This window comes from Pholcus phalangioides, unplaced genomic scaffold, assembly GCF_987345545.1.
Source record: "Pholcus phalangioides strain wild (caught in Gottingen) unplaced genomic scaffold, Ppha-v1.0 ptg000015l_1, whole genome shotgun sequence".
Taxonomy (NCBI): domain Eukaryota; kingdom Metazoa; phylum Arthropoda; class Arachnida; order Araneae; family Pholcidae; genus Pholcus; species Pholcus phalangioides.
This window is the reverse complement of record NW_028301608.1, coordinates 111898222-111921597: the sequence shown is the minus strand read 5'-3', so window position 1 is coordinate 111921597 and position 23376 is coordinate 111898222. Positions and strand designations below refer to the sequence as shown.

The window sequence follows — 23376 nt, the reverse complement described above, 5'->3', positions numbered from 1 at the left end:
AAATTCCGATAAGTTTTTAAGATTACAGAGGCGTTTAAAAGACCCTTTAAATACTAGCCTGAAATCTAGCACCGTGTCATGAAATTAGCTAAGGATCTTTTTTACATCTTTCTATCGATATTCCACGAAGCAGGATAATAAAAGTTCAAACAAACAATTTCCAGTGTGTACAAATTCCTTAGAAGTTTCAGTGGAAATAGTTACGAGATCTATGTGTGGTTCAGTAGACGGTTTGGTATACCTGCACATCAATTTTAAAAATAACTATAATGGAAAGCATTTGCTCAATTGTATTTAGAAGCACTTTTGATACTCACTATAATCTGTAAAATATAATTCAATATGTGGTCAGTTAAATGAGAAAATGATTCTTTGCAGTTTTATTTGCTCGATTGGTGTCAAATAAATCACATGCAAATAAACTTAAAAAAATTGGGGTGAGCTGTGAGTATAACGAAGCCAGAACGACCCAATGCATTACTACTGCTGTCATAGACGCGGCTGCAAGTTTTGACATGAATACGTTCTTTGAGCCTACATTAGCATGGTAGGTACTGACATAACGATATTGGTATCATCGGATTTGTTCTTGAAATAACTAACAGACTATGCAAAGGTTTTATATTCACGTTGTGAATATCGCGAGATATAGCGTAAAACAATTTTTCGTTACGAATGTGGGCCACGGAAGATGTCATTGCCCTTTATTTGCATTGCGAACCTCCTGAGATATAGAGTAAAACAATTTTGTTACGAATGTGGACCAGGGATCTCGCATATGCAATGTCATTGGATTTGTCTTAAGAATATCAGTCGGACGACACCATCATCTTTTATTTGCGTTGTGAACATTTCGCGTATAGCGTAAAACAATTTCGTTACGAAAGTGGGTCCCGAGCCTGATGCCCAGACCGGAAGAGATATTAAGACCAGAGTGATTTCATTGGATTTGCCTTAACGAGAGATCTACCCACAGACATACAAAACACGGATAAATTGTGAATACTTCCTGAGATTGAAATGATATGTACATCGTGTGTATAAATCATGTATATATAGTTTTTAGTTTTTACAATTGCATTTTTAAGTGAGTTGCTGTATCTTATACGACATCCATATTTGCTATGGGCATCCTTTTTTCAGCCACCTCGTTGGACATTTTGCCTGTTGTGACCTTGTATTTGTATTTGACTATTATGAGCGTTCAAATCATTTCGTTGTGCAACATTTTTTGAATGCACCTTGTACCGTTAGATTATTTAAAATTATTCGCGTCAAAAATTCAGTTTTTTATACAGTATTTCGCAGCAACGAAAAATTAAACTTTTCGTAAAAGATATTTCTTGCTTCAATCTCATAAAAATATGAACATTTCCAATTCGTACTTACATGTTTGATGATATCTTCAATGATGTCGTCGTCACTTGGTACGTTTTGTTTCTCGAGCACATCCTTGATATAGGAATAATATTGTTAGTGAAATCCAGATGGGTGAAAGAAAAAAAAACATAATTTTCGTAAAAGGTATGAACAAACTATAAACAAAAATATATTATTTTTTAATGGAAAAAATAACATTGATTGGGATTTGTTGGCTGAAATCTAGTTTTTGAAGCTTACAAATTTGTACCTGTATGGCTTTTTAATACTAGGGCAAGAATCGATTACGTGATTGCAAAATGTTTATGAAAACAGTCACAGTTTCTACTCACTTTCACCTAGAAAGAAAATTTTAAAGAAATTTAAAGAGAACTATTCATTTATATCGGAAATGATGCATGAAATTTGATTTCCAGTACTCATACTATGGAATGGTATCATGATAATTTGATCTTTCCTTTTTTTTTATACTCACTGGTTTTTTCAATTTTTTATCGATGTCTTCCGTAGCGTCTTTTGGTTGTTTAGGATTTAGGGTACCATCCTCTTCATTGATCAATGGCTCGGTGTCAGGGTTCTTTTTGCTTTTGTCCTAGACATCGTAATGAAAAAAGAGTTATAGCTATTCTTCAGCATTATGTTCTGACTTCTTTTATCAGCAGATTATGCATATAAAAATCGCCGACGTTGACAACTTGTTACATAGATACAATAAATTGAATATTCTCCAAGAATTATTGGATTTCATCGAAAAGGCAATATGAATATCACCCATATTTATTTATGTGTGACATTTTTATACTTACTATGATCTAAAAAAAAATATTATAAGAGTTTATTATTCAATACGTGTATATGCTAAATGCTCGAACAAATATTGTTACACCTACCATGATAAAATTGTAGTTCGTAATCAAAAAAAAAGTTGAACGATTTTTCCGACATCGACGTTCTTTTCCAACAATGCCTAGTTTGTATCATTAATTTTTGGAAATTTTGTGCTTAAATTACAATAAAAACATAGCGTATTATGTTCAATTATCAATAATTTTATGTTATGTTTTTCTATGTTTATTTATTGATGAAATTATTGATAATTTCATGAACGGATGCTATAAAAATAATGTATATTAACACAATGTGCTCATGCTTAGGGATATACATTACATATAATATTCATAGAGTTGTCGTTTAAGCACACTACGAGCTAGTTGAAGTTTATGAAGTGCTTGAAGTATAGAAGTTTCGAATTTATAGTAAATCCTTTATGCCCTTTGGGGTTCGAGAAAAAAATAGAATAAAATTTTAACATTGTTTCCATGACTCAATTGATTGAAACGAGAAATATTAATTTCGATTCTGTCCTTTGCAGCAAGTTTATACAGGGTAGTAAGGAAGTCCTTGAGCCACATTTTGCTGGAGTACCGTTGATCCTAAAGGCATACTTCCAGTAAGAAAAAGTATTCAAATAACGTGTAGAACTCAGATATGCCCTTCATGTTTTCAGGGTCGTATAGTTATCAAAATGCAAAAACAAACTTTTTATACGGACACACTGTCCTCAAAAATCCAATCCAATTAGAAATTTATTGCCATGTCTTTTCTGGGAACGACAAAAAAAAATTCCGCTTCCGAAAGTGCAATATTCAATGAAATATTTGATTTCAAAAATCGGAGGAAAGTTGGGAAGAAAGCATAAATGAGGGAAAGAAGCGTTGTCTATTATAGTTTTCACTGTTCTATCCCAATTTTTGTCCAACTTTTGAATTCAAGTATCTCTACGAATTTTGCTCTTAGAATCGTGGATTTTTTTAGTTGGCCTCAGCAGAGACAGGGCAACAAAATCCTAATTGGGTTTTTGAGGACAGGGTGCCCGTAAAAAAAGTTAAGTTTTTTATTCTAATGCCTATACAACCTCTTACAATATGAATGACATGAGTGAGTTCTACACGGTATTTGGATACTTTTTTTTCAAATTAGAAGTAGCCTTTAGTATCAACGGTCCGTCAGTAAAATGTAGTCTAGTAACTTTCCTTACTACCCTCTGTGGAAATGATATCCAAAATTTCTAACATAACAACTTGATTATACGAGTTGCTTGCGTTGGAAAAATGTTTAGTCTATGTTCAAACTCACGATGGCTCCTAATCCCGATAAATATTATCGATTAATAGCCGCGAAAAAATCTAAAAAAATTTCTATCACCCACCAATTTCTCCTTAATCTCTTTTGTTATCATACAGATTCGAAGATAAATTCCTATTGATCGCATTGGTGTTTATCTTTTAATTCATTTCCCAACACCCGTAGTTGATACGTTGAAGAATGAGTTCATTATTTAGGTGCATTGTAGTGATAAGTAAGTAGTAAATAAATATTGTCCTGTATGAAGTGTGATGTTTATGATAATAAAAATTCAAATTATATTTTGGTAAGGTGGCATATTCACTAATCGTGCATGTATATCTAATGTTATAAATTTCCTAATGACATGAATTTCGTATGTATGATCATTTGATCATTTTTGTCGCCCCACTGTCATTTTCTGCACACGAGGGCTAATTTTTTAGACCGGGACCTACAGTTTAATGCTGGTTCCGAACGGCAAGCTCGTTTTTTATACTCATCAAGAAGTTGGTGCGCTAACTCCTCGATGGGGGGACTCCCTGCGGTAGCGATTTTTTGCGGCGGTCAAGTTGCCGTTTTTTGTTGTACCCCTGTGTCAAGAAAGTTTTCTTACAAGGACGAACCGGGTATCGAACTCGCGACACGTCTAAACATCCTTTGGTTCTTTAGGCGAGTATCTATCGACCTGGGCTACTGCGCCCCAATTTTGCATGTAATTTATACAAAATCAGTATTTGAAAATAATTTCGTAATATTGATAATATATAATGTAATATATTGATAAAACCAACTTCAGCCGACCCCACAGTGGTGGTCGGCTGAAGTTGGTTTTCTGTGGTTCCCAACTTCAAGGCGCAAATGCGAGCCGATCTCCCCGTTAAAAAGTCTCGCCACAGAGAGCAACAGTCCTACAACGATAAATCATTCAACCATAACACTTCACTCATAGTTAGTAAAAAAAAAAACTGGGGGCAGATGACAGCGCTACACATAACAAGCCTTACACAGAAACAAACTTTACGTCAGGTTGCACTACACGTACACGCACATTCCCGCATGTATCGATTCGTTGGGGGGGTTCCGCGGGGGGGGTTCATGTGGGGTGTAGCAGTAGTAGGTAGGGGCTCGGAGATCCATGATGTTCTTAAGTCAGCCACCTCGTTGGGCAATTTGCCTGTTGTGGCGTTGTATTTGTATTTGTATTTGTATTTGTATTTGTATAATATATAATGTAACATATTAATAATATATAATGTAATATATTAATAATATATAATGCAATTTTAATAATATATAATGCAATATTAGTCGCAAAATGATAATATAACGAAAGGAATTGTTCTAATATTTTAAATGAGTGATAAAAAATACGTCAATACAGTTAGTAGTTTAATAGTATAGTTTTATGACAATTTTTCAACGACTAAAATTTTGCAGGGCCGGTGACAATCTTAAAAGCAAAAATTACAATTTTTTTTTAAGACAGCAATAAAACGTTTTCAAAGTACAATGTAAAATACTGATACACTAATACTCACTTTTTTGATGACGACTCTAACGAGTTTGCGAAGAACTTTGTCAGAAACTGAAGTTATTTTGTCATCTTTCAATTGATCCTTGACAAAGAGATAGCAATTAATACAGTACATGTAATCAAATGAGTATTTTTTTTCTTCAGCTTTATTTATCTGGTTAGGTTATTTATGCGGGAATTACCTAATACATGATTTTTTTCACTACTTTGAATGCAAAAATTTAATCGAATGCTTATAATATACAGGCTGTCCTGTAGGTGCTAGGGCGGCCTTTATCTCATCAACCCTCCGTCGTAGAGGTATGATTCCAATCCAAAAAAATCTTTAATAGTCGTTCGGAAATTACCGTGTACAAGTTTTGAAATGGAAAATACAGTGTGTAACAAAATTTAAAAAAATTAAATTTTTTATACGGCCCCAATGTGCAACTAATTTCCAATTAGAAAGTTGTTGTCCTGTCTCTCATGATGCCAACAAAAAAAAACATTCCATGTTTCCAAGTGAAATATTCGCAGAGAGATTTGAATTCCTAAAACGGAGAAAATTTGGGAGAAAAAGAGTTGAATGCGTTTAAAACGATTTTTCGTCATTTAAACGCTGTTCTTTCCTTAATTTCCTCCATTTTTTGGAATTCGAATATCTCTGGGAATATTGCATTTAGAAACATGGAATCTTTTTTATTGGCATCAGGAGAGACAGAGCAACAAGTTTATGATTGGAAGTTAGTTACCGTTAGTTGGGACCGTATAAAAATGTAGATTTTTTTATTCTATTTTTCAAAACTGGTATAGTGTAATTTTCGATTTTAGCTTTTGGGCCATAGATCCGCCCCCACGACAGTGAGCCGATATTGCTATATGGTGATGTGGCTTGGGTATCCCTCAGGTTCGGTAGTCAACGTGGCAATAATATTGGAATATTGGTTTTGGGAACTAGTAGAATCATAAACTCATATAACATGAAATCGGGAAATGACAGGCTCGATACAATGATTGAAATACTTACTTTCACCTACAAAATAAGCCGAAAAAAAATTCGTTTTAGATTAAATTAAACGCAGCATAAGTATTATTATCACTTGTAAAAATTCTGCTTTTTCTATTATTCTCAGTCATAAATTATATTTCACAGAAAACTTGAAAATTTCCGGTTACTGTATTACCCAATAAATAATATAAATACACTATAATAATAAAACACCCAATAATAATAAAATACACTAAAGTTATGGATAGAAATGTATCGGCGTGTGTTGAAAGTATTGCAATATTTTAGTCACTATTCACGGTAGGTTATGAATGTAACAAACCATACAGTGTACAGCAAGGGTGCTCAACCGTTGGAGAGTGCGGGCCATTTCATTAGCTTGAAAACGTGTCGCGGGCGAGACCTAATTGATCAGGAAATCAGGCTGCTGCTGTGAAACGATCTGTACATACGCTGAGAGTAACTTGAATACTTTGGGAATGTGCGGTGGTCTACTTATGTGATCTACTTATGGAAGCGTGCCATGCTTCACTCAGTTGAAGTGAAAATGCTCCGCAAGCCACTTGAGTGATCTGGGAATGCGCCGCAAGCCTCTTAAGTGATCTATAAATATGCCTTAGGTCACTTAAGTGATCTGGAAATGTGCCGCGAACTACTAAAGTGGAACTGTACTGCGAGGCCACTTTCGTGAATTGGCCACACTTCGGGCTTTGGAAGCAACATATATATAATACGAAACTTATGTGTAATAATACGAAAAAGTTGCAAACTTTCATCTCGCCTAAATAAGTCCACAATTTTTAGAAATTTATATCGTATTTACATCGCATATCGAATAAAACTTGATTTTATAAATGCAGTGAAATCAGGTGAGGTTTGAAGAGTTTGTGGTACTCACAATCTTTTTGATTTTCTCAACAAACTCTTTGGTAGTCTTTGATACGGTTTTCGAATCAACAACTCCATTTTCGTCTATTATGTCATCGGATTTTTTGGTAACCTGCAAAATGCATCAAAAGTTAAATTTACGCAAATACAATACAAATATACGGCCACAACAGGCAAAATGCCCAACGATGTGGCTGAGAAAAAAAATGCCCATAAAATGCCCATTTACTTCACACATGATATTAATTTCCATAATCTATATATCATGCTGAGAATTTAAACTTAATATTTACTACTAACTAACAAACTATCAGATCACCACGCTAAACAATATAAAAAGGTGAATATGTATGTCAGATAGACTATATACTCTACTTTATGTCAACAGTATACAAGAAACCCTAAAACGTACGTTTTAATAGCTATCTAGTCTAGTCAAAGACCAAAAAATTCACATGTTTTTTTTTTTTTTTTCATATACATCCGGACTCGCTTATATCGAAGTAAAAAAAAAAACAGTAAAATTATTCGTAAAACGCGAACTTCGTTGCATACACATTGGCTTGAAAAATAGCGCATTTAGTGAAAATAAAAAATTCTTCATGTGCACGATTACGTGTTTTTCAGTGTAACCTGAGCATTCTTAAAAGACGTATTAAAATAATATATTTCAATAAAGATTATTAAAAAAATTATTAAAATCTCACTTAATTGAATACATGAATATAATGTGTGAGTTATAACTTTTCTCCTTGATATTTCACTCTTTTGACTTTTATATTATTTATGCCAAACACAATGAAAAAAATAATAATACATTTTCTTTCAGTTAGAGCACACACAGACACCGAAAAAAATTTTTGACCACGTTTTTCGCTAAACGCACCACTTTGCAACTGTGCAACTAGCTAGAGAATGGCAAATGTTCACTGAAAGTGTGTTGGAGGTTAGATTTATGGTAATAAATAACCTCAGTTCATTCTTTTTAGTAAGTTTTTCTGCCAGCAAAAATGCATAAGCCCATATGCAATTACATATTTTAGCACTTTTCAGTTCTTGTATATGTATGTATAAGAATCACCAAAATTTTAGAACAAGTGCATATTTTTTAGCATTGTTTCTCTATTAAACGCACTGTTTGTATATATAAGAATATTTTCCATTTTTTTATTCTTCAAATTTAATCAAATTTCTTCAATTTTTGCAGGAAAATATTTATTTCACTATTAAGTATTATTCGTATTAGGGAATATTTTCAGGCATTTTGCCTGCTTTTACACTTCTAAATGCGTTTTTTGCGCACATATTTTCCAGTTTTACTGCACATTTTTCTTCTCTGCTAGGCCATAGTATATACAGTGCTTTTAATATGCATATATATTTTTTTCACGTTTGTGCATGTTTTTTTTTTCGGATTTGTTATGCATTTTTTATGGATTGTCTATATATTTTTTAATTTTTGAATTTTTTTTCATTTTTACGTCATATTTTTGCGTATATTTTCATCTCTGTAAGGAGAAAGCGGCATTTATAAATTCATATTTTCCCGTAAATTTTTTTATATTCACATAGGCATGGGACATTAAATAATTTCTAAATATATTTTTATTCATACATATCTCGGTATTTTTAAATGCATATTTTGACATTATTAAATACATATTTTGACATTATTAAATGCATATTTTGACATTATTAAATTCATATTTTGACATTATTAAATACATATTTTGACATTATTAAATGCACATTTTGGCATTTTAAATGCATATTTTGAAATTTTTAAATGCATAATTCAGCACTTGAAAATTCCTATTTTTACATTTATGATTTTTTTTCCTTTTTTGGCATTTTTAATGATTTACTTTTAATTTTTAGTCCATTACACTGCAGCATTATTAGTTTGCACATACATTTGATTTCATTTCATATCTTGCCATTTTTAAATACAGATCTATCGGATATAATCCGGGACCTAGTTAAAAGCAATTGAAATAGCATAGATAAGCAATACGAAGTTCATGGGACATGGAAAAACTTCGTTGTACATAAAAATCCCTAATACGCGTGTTCGTTATAAACGAATCTGACACTGTAAGATGTATATAAATTCAAGATTTCCGTATATGCTGACGAATTCTGTCAAGTCCGTCTGCATGCACACATGTATTTCATAGTTCTTGCATCATATTCCTAAACCCCTTTTTACTCGAAAATATGTGTCAATTTATTGAAGCCATGCTACTTCATTAATGTGACAAACAAAAAATAATTGGCGAATTTTTTTTGAGTATCTGTTTTTATGTAAGTAAATATTTACTTACCAGAATCTGTAAAATTATGCAAATTTTGGGTACAATTTTAGATTGTTAACGTTATTCTTGAAAACGAAAGTATATTCATATCAAACAATAGCGACCAAATATTAATATTGAGGGTTTTAAATGAAAATTATCTTAACTGTGTGTGAGATTCAAGATTCTAGAATCGCTATGAAAATAAAAATCTCTGCTAAACGTACAGCAGCACATTCGAATACAGATAAAATCGATTATTTCATTCGTCAGAATGCATAATATTTCTCGTGTCAAATACTTATATATACTCACGTATTTGATAATAATTTTATGGATTTTCCCGTCGTCGTCGATTCCAAATGTCTTTATCACTTTCTGTAATCATATAAAATAATTTCAAGAAATGAAAGTGTTGTCATCATGTAAATTGTCATATGTAATATTTAAAAATAATAATAGTTCAACGCACTTTACACATATTTCCAATTAAATTTATTAGTTCATTGGTCATTTGTAGTTCTAGGATCAAGCCTGGGTACTCATGTCACTTCGAATTGCCCAATTTGTTCTATCACAGAGGTGCACAACCTCTGGCCCGCAGAAGGGGTTCTGGTAGAAAAGTATCAGAGTAGTAAGAGCTGGCCATAATTTCATCATAAAAAATTGGGATATATGTGTGAGACATCACCAATTAGCACCGAAAAATTGCCAAAGGTATGTAAATTTGCAAATTGTAGCTAAAGAAATGATCAAATCAAAGCAAAATTGCAAATTATACCCAATAAAATTGACCATGCAATTAAGTAAAGTTAGAAATTATAGCCAAAAAATTGTCAAAAGTAAGGGAAGATGGCAATTTTTATCTCCCTTTCAGACCCAAGCATTCGTTTTTTTTTAAATTTTCAAAATGCTTTTGCATTTTTGATACGCAAAAACACATTAAAAACGTAAATGTCAGCAAATCTTTATTTTTTTAAATTCTCACTTTTTTTTTTTTGTGAAGAAATAATTCACTTTGTTCAAATTTTTTTCACTCAAATGATGGTATATTCCATCTTCGCATACAATTTCTTCCAGAAGTTTATGTAGTAAATCACACTTTTCCTGCTGGCACTTTCTCCAGGAAAGCCAACCCCTGAAAGTTCAACTTTGAGTGCTGCCCTCTGATAAAAGTCCTCAAAGTTTATATTCACAATATTTCTAACTTAAAACGGACACAATCCTTTAAGTCAGGGCTTAAACTCCCTGAGGTCAAAAGAAAAAATTCTACTGCGAGAAAAAAGCAACCCACACATTTGTGGTACCAGGGTCCGAAAGGTTTATAGAAAAAATAATTTTTAAGATAAAAATGCCAATTATCGGTAAAATTGCTGAAAAATCACCAATGGCGGAAAATAGAGGGCTATTGCAAGTCACAATGGATTAAGTTACTATCCCCCTCCCCGAACAAAAGTACATATTTGATATCATTGACAGATATTCGAGATGAATATATTCATAATAACCTAATGACAATTGTAGTCATAATTATCATAATTTATAAGTTAGAAAAATAATCTGTTCCTGATTTCAGTAAAGAATAAAAATCCAAGTGATTTTCATTGAAAATACGGGGCATTTATCGGGGGATTTTATAAGACTTTAAAATGACTTAAAAGGCATTTTATGATCATTAGAAGAAGAATTATTAGAATGTCCCGTAAAATATTAGTCATCAGTCGACCACTATACGTGTTACTACCAAAGCCCGAAGTGCAGAAATGATTCGAGTTTTGGCCGGCCAATTCACGAAGTTACTGGAAACAATATCTGGCCAAAGTTCGATGTGCTGATAGTAAGACGGTCCGGTAGAAGCCAAATCTGTTTTTTTTGTCATCGCCAATATGTGATACATGGCTATATGCAGTAGCTGTATTGGATTAGCTCCGTGTGACGAGAGGAAAAAAAGAAGAGAAATAATGATATATAGACAAATAGTTTTTCTGTCAAATTTGGAAAAAAAAAAAGATTGTGACTGCGGTTAGACGGGTGTCGTTGGTAACGTGGATATAATTATCGCGGAAAAAATGCGCCAAGTTGGTGATTACCACGAATCATGTCTTTTGTTATAGGACTTTTGGCAAGGTATCTGCCTCCACTTTCGCAAACTGGCTGGCCAAACTCGTCAATTCACAACGAAATTAACCAATTCATAATCTGGTCAATTTCGGGCTTTGGCAGTAACATATGTACTATTTTCTGAGCACGAATACGGCAGAAATACCGAGTATCTGATCCGCGGACTGAAAACCTTGTGAACCCTTGTTCTCTACCACGTTGATTTATACAAAAAAACATTCACTTTTTACTAATTGTGCTATTTTTCCTCACTGGAATTTCCGATTTTACTTTTCATAATAAAGTATAAATTTATTCCTTTTATGTAATTTGCAAAATTTCACTTACTTTCACCTGAAAATAATAGATAAATCATAATTAAAATTTGAAAAGTGTGCTTAAGTACATAATGAGTCGTCAATGATGAATGAAACTATCGTCAGATATTTCTGCGTAATTTATGATTAATTCAAATAGAAGTTTTCATGGATATTTAAAAAGAGAGAAAGAAATTTGCAAAAACTTTTCTTTTCTCACTTTTTTCACTTACGTCATATGTACACATGTCTGTTACAGTAAATGCGATAGATCGATAATTATACCGATGTATCACATTATTAAATCTAGGGAATTTTATCAACTGATACCAAAGAACGATCGTTAAATTTATTAAATAGGAGTCGAGGTCGAAATATCGAATTTTGGAATTCGTTCAGTAGGTACAATGCATAATCGTCAGTAAAAATGATAAATTTCGGGAAATTTATCAAATTTACCAAAATGCTCGGCAACTATGTTTACGGTTATATAAAAACCGATTTATCACATTTACCACAACATATATATATTCATTTAATATATTATTAATTAATTTATTTATTTTATGAATTTTTAATCATACTTACTGTTTTTTCCATTTCGCGTATAACATCCCAAAGCGTGCGCTTCACATCTTTCTTAACGACTTTGCCTTTGTCATTGACCAATTTCTTTTGGGGAGACGATTTTCTAGCCTTTGCAAACAAAAGAAACAAATTAATTAATTATGTATTTTGAGTTACAAATAGTGTAATTTTGTAAAGTGCCAAATATATATGTATATTTTAATATTACAGTATCCTATTGGCACCATTTATTATTGAGAACAACAAATACATTTCATGCATCGAGTTGATGCTTTGTTTTTAAGTTTTTTTTTCTGATAATTTTAATTTATTATTAATTTTATTATAAAATTTATTTTAATATTAATTTTATTAATAAAATAGTTGTGCTTGTATAAATTTGTTTATTACTTAATCTCGATACTTACCTTTTTGAAGATGATTCGAACGAGTTTAGAGATCGTTTTATCGTTTTTCACGTCGTATTTTTTGCTCAGCTCGCCCTTAAGATAGAAAAATAGGTATTTATATAAAAAACAATTTTTCTAAACTATTTCAAAAATAAGTATGTGATGAAATTCATTCACTATTTGGTTCAGAGTTATATCGATTAAAGCACTCAACAACAACAAAAAAACTTCATGCTCTTAAGGAAAGTTTAATGGTTTTCGAATATATTAGGGCTGTTGATCCCAAATCTGTCATTGGTTTTGTCAGATTGGCTCTAGTTTTTGAGATAAAGGGAAAATTAAATTTCATCGTAGTACATATGCAGCATACAAATCACATTGTTGAGAGTATGCACTGTCCGAAAAACTGGAACAAATTCGGTAAAACCAATGCCAGATTCACAATCACCGCCCAAAATGAGTCGAAAATCACTGAAATATTTTTGCCCATGATTTACTGTATTCATTTATAACGCAAAGTTTCAATGTGATTTGTGCGCTGGTATTACTATTTAAATTTAATTTTCACTTTATCTCAAAAACTGGAACAAATTCGGCAAAACCAATGCCAGATTGGAATCAGCAGCCCCAATAACCCTAAAATCACTGAAATATCTTTGACAACAAGATCAGTGATGAACAGTACTCAGTGCAATCGTCTCTTTTCAATTTTTTATGTCATGCGTGATCACGCCCATTCATAATTTTCAAAGTTACTGAGAAAAAAAGAAAAAAAAAACCACAAAACTTGTGACAGGCCTCTGGACTGGAGCCCTGCCAGCCCATATGCCATGTGGGCAGGGAGATCTTAACAACTTTATGAGCCTCCAGGGTCGGATGGCGGGATTCGGTTACTTTGGTCCTGAGCCGAGAAATCCAATTGGTTCCCAGCAATGAGGCTGTTCATGAGTCCCCAAGGCTGAGTGAGCTCATTCGTTGAGAGAGCACTAGATGCGTTGCCCGTCAGTGAACTACATAGAGATGCGACTATTTTTAAATGCATATTTCGAAGACCAGAAATTTTTAGACCAGAGATTCTTAAACTTTTTCAACCGTGACCGAAAACTAACAACGAGATCGACTTTGCGACCCATGGGACTTTGTTTGTCGAAATTAGTTCAACCAGTGCCGCAATAAGTGCATTTATAACAGGACTGTAAGTGACATTTTACGGCCCATTTGGTAAATCACTGTGAATCCAGTTTTAGTCGGGACTCATAGCTCTTGCGAATCAAGTTTGGATCGTGCACCATAGCTCGAGAATCTTTATAATCTCTTTCTGTATGTTGATTTGTAAGACCCATCTCAGAAATCCCTGCGAAATAAGTTTGGGTCGTGACCCATCGCTCAAGTATCCCTATTTGTTCGTGGAGTTTTACGGCGCATCTTGTAAGCCACAGTGAATCAAGTTTGGGTCATGATCCATTAATCGCTGGCTGAAAGTGGATTAGTACCGCTCATCTCAGAAACTCTGCGGATCAGGTTTGGGTCGTAATCCATACCTCAAGAATCTCTTGACTGTAAGTGTATTTATACGACCCATCTCGGAAGCCCCTAAGAATCAAGTTTGGTTCGTGTGACCCATAGCTCAATAATCTCTAGCTGTAAATGGATTATTACGACCCATCTCGGAGAAGCCCCGCAACCCATAGGTTAAAACATTTGTTTTAGACATCGTAAACAAAATTTTGGAAGTTTTCAATTCAATGGACAGAGCTGTGATTTCTTTATAATTTTTTTCTATATAAATTTGTCTTATTTTTTCTTTTTTCATGCGGTTAATTAAAATTCAGGTCTGAAAGTGTTAATCCGGGCTCATTGGAGGAGAGGTCCATAAAAATGTTTAATGCAAGTGTCGAAAATAATGCAGCATTTCTAAATTCTGATACAGTATCTGATAATTTTTGTGTTTGAAGTGTTTTTACGAACGGTCTATCAAAATACAGTATTAAAATATAAAAAAATATATTTACATGAACAGAGAGAATGTTAGAATACTTACTTTGACCTGTTGGGGGAAAAAATGGGTTTGATATTAAAATTTTTTGTTGTGATGGGAAATTTTAATTAAAAATGATTATGATCTTTTTTTCTTCCGTTTTTTGACGTGAATACGTCTTTTGAATGTCAAAAACCGTAAAAAAATTGTGTTTCAACAAGCTTGGCGACTTATTTAGACAATAAAAAGCCCCAAACCGGAACCGTCATTTTCAATGTAAAACATTGTCTCAAATTTCAATGTAAAACGTCAATTTTTTTTTTATTTTGCGTATATATCGATGATTTGTAGCATCTATTTTACTGTGTGATTTTATTTTCATGATAATTTTGGGTTGAAATGTTGAAAATGATGAAAAGTCTACACATTTATGCAGATTATGCTATTAATTGAAAAACAGTTTTTATTTTTTTATTCGTTAATGGTTTCTCAAAATATAAAATGGATGCTGCAAATTATTGATATATGCTTACAGAGCGAAATAGAAAAAATGATGCTTTCCAATGAAATTTGAGACGTGGGGGACAAACAATTTCAGTTCCAGTTTGGCTCCTTTTGGTGTCTAAATAAGTTCACCGTGATTCAAAATTTTATATTCCAGGATTATCGGCAATCATTCGATCAATTGACGATTACTATATTCTTATGGGATGGACGGATATACACCGCCAGCTTATAATCCCGTTTATAATTTTGATTGCTCATTGGAGTTGATTGTTTAGATTTTACTTATTTGTTATATGACTTCAGGAGTTGACGATCAATTTTTATGTAAATTATTTTATTTTGCTGCCTTCGTCTGAGGTGGTCATGTTATGTTGTTTTTAATAAAACTTTCCGGACACACCTATCCTTCGGGAACGCTTCGATATCTCTCTGAGATGGGAAGCGGGGTGTGCCCGGTCTTCAAAGGTCAAAGGTGTCTAAATAAGGTGCCAAGTTTGTTAAAGCACAGATTTTTCAAACTAAGAGACCTGAAATTGTTATTATATTGATGCTAAAATCTCATTAAAGCATTTTTAGCAAGAAATATGTAGTAATGAGAAATTTTCACATTTGAGCACGTCTCTTGTCCCCTTTACCGCACACCAACTGCTGTCCTATATCGCTATATGGAAATTTCCAACCAGTGGAGTTGGTGGAAAATAAAAGAGCCATCTACCGGTGGTCACCCAGGCTCGCTAGGTAAAAGAACTTGTTCCTCCCACTGTGGACCTTCACAGTGGAAGACTAGCATCTTACCACTCTGCCGCTCGGGCGTCATCTAACGATGCTGTAGAGCCAGACATGGCCCCAGGCTCTTTCCCATGGGGGATATAAGCACATTACCTGGAGGGGTTGGGCCACGGTCTAACGATACAGGGAGCATCCGCAAAAAGTTTTGTGACGAAATTCTTTAAACACTCGTATCTCAGAAAATAGTCCACGCAAGTCAAAAGCAACGATATTGTCAGCTGCACATTGCAAAGGTGCATCCAATGATATCACTAGGGATTCGGCACTTCTTACCGTTTGACCACCAGGCCCGTTTCCCTGATTTGTAACAAATTGTTTTCCGATATTCCTCGAGCAGTTCACAACGAAAATAGGTGACATTGGTATCGTTTGTGACCTATTCCAAACACAAGTCAGATGATAATGACATAATTTCATTATGTCAGTACAACGCGATTAAGGGCACAAAAATCGTATCCACATCAAAACTTGTGACCGTGCCTACCCCAATTTTTTTTTATTTCGAACCGATGATAGTTCAATATCAATTTATATTAACGAGTATTCACGGGGTTTTATCTCGTGGATACTCGTTCTATTACTTCTACCTCGTTGGTGCGAACAACTACGCTTTCTCCCTATCTTTGTTTCTCTATGAAACAATAATATTTAGAAAATCTTTCACTTTGTTGGGGAAACTGTTATACCTTGAGTTTAGTAAACCTTGAAATTTTTGAAATAGTTTTGACAGTATTGCTTTCTAGCTGATGTTTTGGAGGGTAAGAGATTGGAAATACATAACCTTATATACAACTGAACATGGTTTCAGCTCTTTGTGTATGGCATTGACGGAGATTCCGCAAATAAGCATATAAAGCAAAAAGCCAAAAGTGTTTTTTTAAAAGCATTTCTTCTATGCGTTTCAAGTTTGGTGTAATGTATATTCAACAATTATAATCCACGCATTCTTCTTATAAATCGTACCAAGTGCTCAGTGATATCAATATATTTTATGATGTTTCGAAAAGAACTCTTACATTTCTATATAGGAACATATAATACAAAATATACGATACATAAATTTTATATACGAACATATAACTTACGATTTCCTTAATATCATCGATATTCTTCTTAGTAATTTTCTGTTCTTCAGTCAGATCGGTAAGATCAGATTCATCCTGTTAACAAACGGGGGAAAATGTACGTTTGATTTTGTCTTTTGAAAATGATAATTGAATTCAAAATTTTTTAGTCATATTTAAAAACTTTTCGTCAAACTCGCGCGCGAGAACTTAGGTCTCGAGTCGGGCCTCAACGAAGTGAAATTTTCTTTGCATTAAAAACTATTCTCTAAAAGGAATTTTTTATGTAACGAATTTTTTGATGAAGCGAAGTGATTTATTGCTTTATTATTAGAAAGGTGGCACATAGCAACAAAACCTCACACGATGAGATCTCATATAAGTTACCAATCAGCGTTTGAACGAATACGTATAATAAAATTATCAGGGTAATAAATTTTATTGCAGTTATTAATAATTATTAATGGTACTGAACACGGATTACTGAAGACTATAGAAAAACATTATCATATACTTAAAGATGAAAATAATAACTTCAAATTAAGATTGATGAAACATTTATAGCACTTACGACCGGTTTCTTTTCTTTCCCTGGCTCTTCATCTATGATGTCTTCTGTGTCGTCGTTTGGTTTTTCAGTTTTCTTATCCTATTATATACATATATACGAGTGTTATACATTTCCCGATATATTGTTTAAAATTTTACAAAAAATATCTTCGCTTGAATAAGTCAATGATTCACTTTCATGTGTTGTTCACTATGCTTATTCAATCTGCCGTTTGAGGGGATTAAAAAGTGCTGCGGAATTTCAAAAAATAGAAGGACTTTTCCAAGTATTAAGTGTGTGTTACCTTTTAGCATGGTTGAAAACTATGCTTTCGTAGAAATATCATTTAAAATATTAATTAACCATTGATTTATTTCAAATCTGGTAAAGATATTTTCGAATGCATATGTTAACTTTGCCAATACAAGATTGCACATACTACTTAATATTTTATACAAATTAAAAAAAAATACATGCATTATTTAACAGTTTGCGAGCATGGTACAATAGCCCTACATCAATGTAACTAAATTAAAGTTGATTCAAAATAAAGGAATCCATTCATAAATACTTGATTTATAAAAAAAATATTATTTTGAAGTTTTGAAATTTAAATTCAAATAAGATTGAGTTAATGATCTCAATCTTTTTTTCATCGTTTTTATGAACTGTCCCTTTATTTGAATCAACTTTTATTTAATTACATTGATGTCATGTTATTTTATTGCCCGTGCAAACTGTTAATAATACATTTATTTTTAAATTTGCAAAAATTCTGAAGAGATGTAAAACTTTCTACCACCATATGATAGCACGTATAATCAAATATATCTAAACTTCCTTTGAAATAAATATACTGTTATATATAAATAATATTTTAATGATATTTCTACTAGAGCATAGTTTCCCCCATCATGTGAAAAGGTAGGAGACTCTTTGATTGTATTTACATTTATTGCATTATATAATAACCGTCATAAGGATGTACACAATTAAAGTTCTAGTGTAGCTATCTATAGCTATTCCTCACAAAGTTTAATAAGGTTATAATAGCATAATAGAGTAAGGTTATAATAGTATAAGGTTATAATAGTATAAGGTTATAATAGTATAAGGTTATAATAGTATAAGGTTATAATAGTATAAGGTTATAATAGTATAAGGTTATAATAGTATAAAACTTTAATAAGGTTTCAATGAAGGGATGCAGGTAATTGTGAGCCGGTGTGAAGGAAGTCGGTATAGCTTTATGCAAGCTCCTCATGTTCCTAAAAGAGATTTAGCAGTTATAGCCCGTCCTTTTCTGTTAATACAACATCCTACTTTTTAGGGAAGAAATGGTCCTGCTGTTATTTTTAGACACCCTGTCTACTACTTCACCAAACACCAACTCTGGCCATATCGCTATATTGCAATTTACTGCCATTAGTGAGATGGGTTGGAAGTGAAGGCGCTGTCTATCGGTGGTCGCCTCGAGTTCGTTAGGGAAAATATATATACTATCTATATCCTCCCTTGGGTTCGAACCCGGGACCCAGACAACAACCTTCACGATGGTAGACGAGCATCTTACCACCATGCCACTCGGGCAGAAACACCCTGCCTGGGAACTTGGGGAGTTTGGTCACATACTCGTAAAAAATTTTGCATGTGCATAGGAAACACCATCAGATTGTGAATGTTGTATCTGTCATTTTGTGATTTATTTTAAATTTATATCCAACCTCCTTCTTTAAGATATTTCTAAAGCTTGGTGATAAATAGTTGCGGCTGTAGACTGCTCAGAACAGGTCAGCTTTAACTGGCACACACGATAGGGCGACGCGGGAACTCTTAGTAGCATTACTTTATATTACAAAATTTCAGTCCTTGAATTAAAGTATATTTCATGAATTTCATACGAATATTGATGGGATTTTTTTAGGAATAAAGTCTTCGGATGCAAGTCAATGGTTAACTTGTATTTGATGTTATTTCTGTAGCACCGTTAGTAGAACGTACAGAATGAATGTGTTATAGTATTTTATGTATGCTCTAATCGTTTTGTTGACTCAAGTGAGTATATAAAGAAAGTTATAGCCAATTGCAGTAAAAACTTCTTTACTTACATCATCTGGCTTCTTCTCGACGAAATCTTCAGTATCTTTCTTAATTTTGGAAGTGTCTGGCTTTCCTTTGTCGTCGAACAATTTTTCTGGATCTTCAGTAAGCTTTTAGAATAAAAGAAGAACAAAAAACAGTGTCAAAACACATACTCACAGAACTAGTGCAATTGCGTGGAATATCCGAATGTTTATACTACATATACATATATTTTATATTAGCTTGATTAACTTAGAATGTAATACTTTTCACAAACATATTCTCACGTTCAAGTTTTTATTATGCATTTATGTTCGTAAATGTTGTATATTATTTTAGCATTCAAACTCTAGATAAATGTAATATTATACGTTCTAAGATGTTCTGAACGTAAATCAGAAAAATTGAATTAATCAATCAAATAATAAATTATTTAATGGTAATTGGAATAAAATTACTAATTTACTCGAGCCAAATCAAGCTTGAAAAAAAGGAATACTTACAATTATCTGCAAAAATAGTAAAATTAGAATTAATTGCAGAATAAATGTAGTTTGCCTATTATTGACTCGATTAATTTAAAATTATCAAAGATTTCATTCAATTTAATCGATGAAAAAAAGCTAAATAAAACCCGTAGCCAAACAAAAAACAAATGCACTATTTGTTACTGCAGGCTACCTATTGAAAAAACCCGAGAAAAATTGTAATTTTATAATTTATTTCTGTTGAGTTGAAACTAAGGTCAAAAATAATTTTAATGAATTGTGTTTCTAATTAAAGTTCTTTATTTTACTGGTAATATAATTTTTATACAGTATTGAATAATGGATGAAATAGAATAATAGAATATAAAAACATTCTATGTATTATGTTCAGGAAAAAGGTATTTAATTATAAAAATATTATTAAAATAATATTAAGTTTTATTTTAACGTAATATTCAATGTCAATCTATTTTTTAAAAATTTATGATAATTCTTTCAATTGATTTTAACTTTTTTTTTCATTTTCAATTACATATATAACAATATTATCTTTCAATTATTATTATTTTGTTGCAAACATTGTATAATATCACGTATTTTACTAAATCTGAGACTATTGAGAAACGATTTTTTGCTATTTAATAAATTAATCACATTCAGGGAAATGATCACTGAACAAATTCCATTCTAATTAAAAATATCCATCTTATAGTGATGGAAATCCTCTACTACGGAAACCAATTTCCTTTTTAGCAAGAGACTTGAATTGAAAATACATATGCGAGTTTTCTAATGATCATTCATCGGTAATAAAAAGAAATAAATTTATCTTTAAATTATTTTATTAAATTTATCGGTCATTAAACATCAGCCTATGAGTATCTCTGAATTATGCTGTCCATTAAATGTGAACAGAGCAGCACAATTTTCTTCACAGACAAAATTTTACGACTGAAATTTTATTTCGTACTCTGATTTCGATTGAACTTTTAAAATTTTAAATGAATAAAACTGATTAGAGAAGAAATGGATGTTGAATTTTTTGCTCGGCTAAGATACATGAAATCAATAGGCTTTCTGGATATTATACCGAGGTGAACAGGAAAAAAGTGTCATTTCTCTCCACCCGGAATCGAACCGAAGACCTCTTGCATAACGGACAAGCAACCGGTATACCATAGAGAGACAATCCCTTTTTCCTTAAAACTGACCATTATACCATAGAGAGACGATCCTTTCCCCCCCCCCTATAACACACACAGTATCGTAACTCGCTGAGTAGAGACTGCAACCTCTTTTTAACTGAAGTTAATGGCCTCCAGGCGGCGGCAGAACAAATAGATGGTGAATTTTTTCTCGGCTAAGATACATGATAGGCTTTCCGGATATTATGCCGAGGATCAAAACTGGTCAATTCGAATTTTTAAACTTGAAAAGTTAAAAATATGTTTATATTTTCAGCTACTTTTTTTAAAATTAACTGCCAATCGGATAAGTAAAGGAAATGATATATATTTGATGCTTACCTTTTTGATGATTTTATTAATAGTTGTTTCGTCGTCATCCCGCTTGGACGGCTTGAGGTTTTCCTTTGAAAATTAGAATACGGTACTTAGAATATGGAAATGCATATTCGCCTTGTGATGTACTGTATTTGTACTGTAATGTGTGTATTTGTCTCCTGATGGAAAATGAGAGATAATCCGATCGCTTCTTCTCACTTTTGTGAATGAATTACTTTTGGAAATATTTTTAGTACAGTGCGCCCCAATGTTTTGGCACAATACTAATATTTTGAGTTTTAAGTCATTTAATGTAAATTGTGATGTTTTACACATTTTTTGTAAGATTCTCGTGACGAATGATTAACACATAATGAGATAATGATTAACACATAATGATTAACACATAAGATTCTCGTGACGAATGAATTCACTCGAACTTTTTCATAATTTTTTGACGACGACACCTTGGGACCCCTTTCCTTATTAGGTCAAACTTTGAAATTGATATCCACACCAGCGCTTCTTCCAGAGATTACGATAACCTCAGTGAAGAAGTTTACATTTTCACAAATCTATTTTGATTTATTGGAATTCATAGGAGAGAAAGACTAAAACTCCATCTTAAACTTTCTTGATAGTAACTGTACTTGTTTGTAACAGTCAGTTATGTTCAGATGTTGCAATATTGGAGTATGAGTATAGCAACGTTGATTTTATAAGATATATATAAATGCATCAATGTAAATTTTTGGCTGCATCATGTTATAAAGTTCACACGGAATGTGGAAAAAATCAGTGATGGTTGAAAAAATATACGTTATAATGTTAATTGTTTTTAAGTCAAGTAATTATCAGATAGTTGTTTCTTATTAAAGGTTGTTTTTGTATTTTATCCAAAAATCAGGGGAAAATATAGTTTATATATTTTTAGAAGAGAAAATCAATACTCACTTTCACCTGAAAAATTTTAAAATTTAACGTTTTAGTATAAATATAACCACTTATCCATCCTAATTTTCAATTTCAGATCGGGAAGATCCAAAACACAGAGCGTAATCACACCTTTTTGTGAATTTTAAGTCCCTAATATAACAGAAGTATAAATACAGTAGAACCTCCCTTAACGGACAGTCCCCGTTAGCGTACACTTTTCGGATCCCTAGTCCCGTGGAACAGGGCTTTGATGTATCTCACTCCCCGTTAGCGGACAATCTTGATAGCGGACAGTAAAATCAGTCAAACTCTAATTTGGGAATTTTTGTTCATAAATTTAGAATTTATCATACTCAATGGTGATTATGTATATATCAGCTTATATACCCTAAGGGGACAAAGCTGGGGACACGGTTGGTCTGGAGGTGATTATGTATAATCCAATGCTCGTATTGGTGAATATGATAATCTTTCAATTGAACATAACTATGGTCCAGGATACTGATTCCGAATAGTAATGTTGGTTTTGTTTGCACATGTTGATACGTGTGAAGAATACTAACATAACTGATAATGTTGTTATGAACGTTTATTTCTCTCGCTCTTCTTCACACTTAATTTAATTTAATTTAATTTTTATTGCAAAGCATGTGTAGTGCACGTACCACATACGGGTAAATATAATTGATGGGTTTAATGAAAAGAAGAAATGTTATAAATTTTTTCATATTTATCAGATTTTATTGAGAAATTATACATAATCACCGGTAAAAGTGATGAATGTAGTGAAATTTAATCAAACTTTCTTCATCGAGATGATTGATGATTATGCATAACCACCGATGATTATGGTACCACTTTTACACACAGTTACT

At 32.5% G+C, this 23376-nt stretch overlaps 2 long non-coding RNA genes across 2 annotated transcripts; both read right to left on the bottom strand.

The window, feature by feature from the left end:
- Positions 1 to 12214: 12214 nt before the first annotated feature.
- LOC149077602 (uncharacterized) lies at positions 12215 to 12703 on the bottom strand. Its single transcript, XR_016194175.1, has 2 exons — positions 12624 to 12703; positions 12215 to 12324 (listed from the first exon to the last, which is right to left on the bottom strand). It is a non-coding gene; the product is annotated as an uncharacterized LOC149077602 (long non-coding RNA).
- Positions 12704 to 16959: 4256 nt separating this feature from the next.
- LOC149077601 (uncharacterized) lies at positions 16960 to 19708 on the bottom strand. The gene is made up of 3 exons (XR_016194174.1): positions 19602 to 19708; positions 17515 to 17592; positions 16960 to 17039 (listed from the first exon to the last, which is right to left on the bottom strand). It is a non-coding gene; the product is annotated as an uncharacterized LOC149077601 (long non-coding RNA).
- Between the last annotated feature and the right edge of the window lie 3668 nt (positions 19709 to 23376).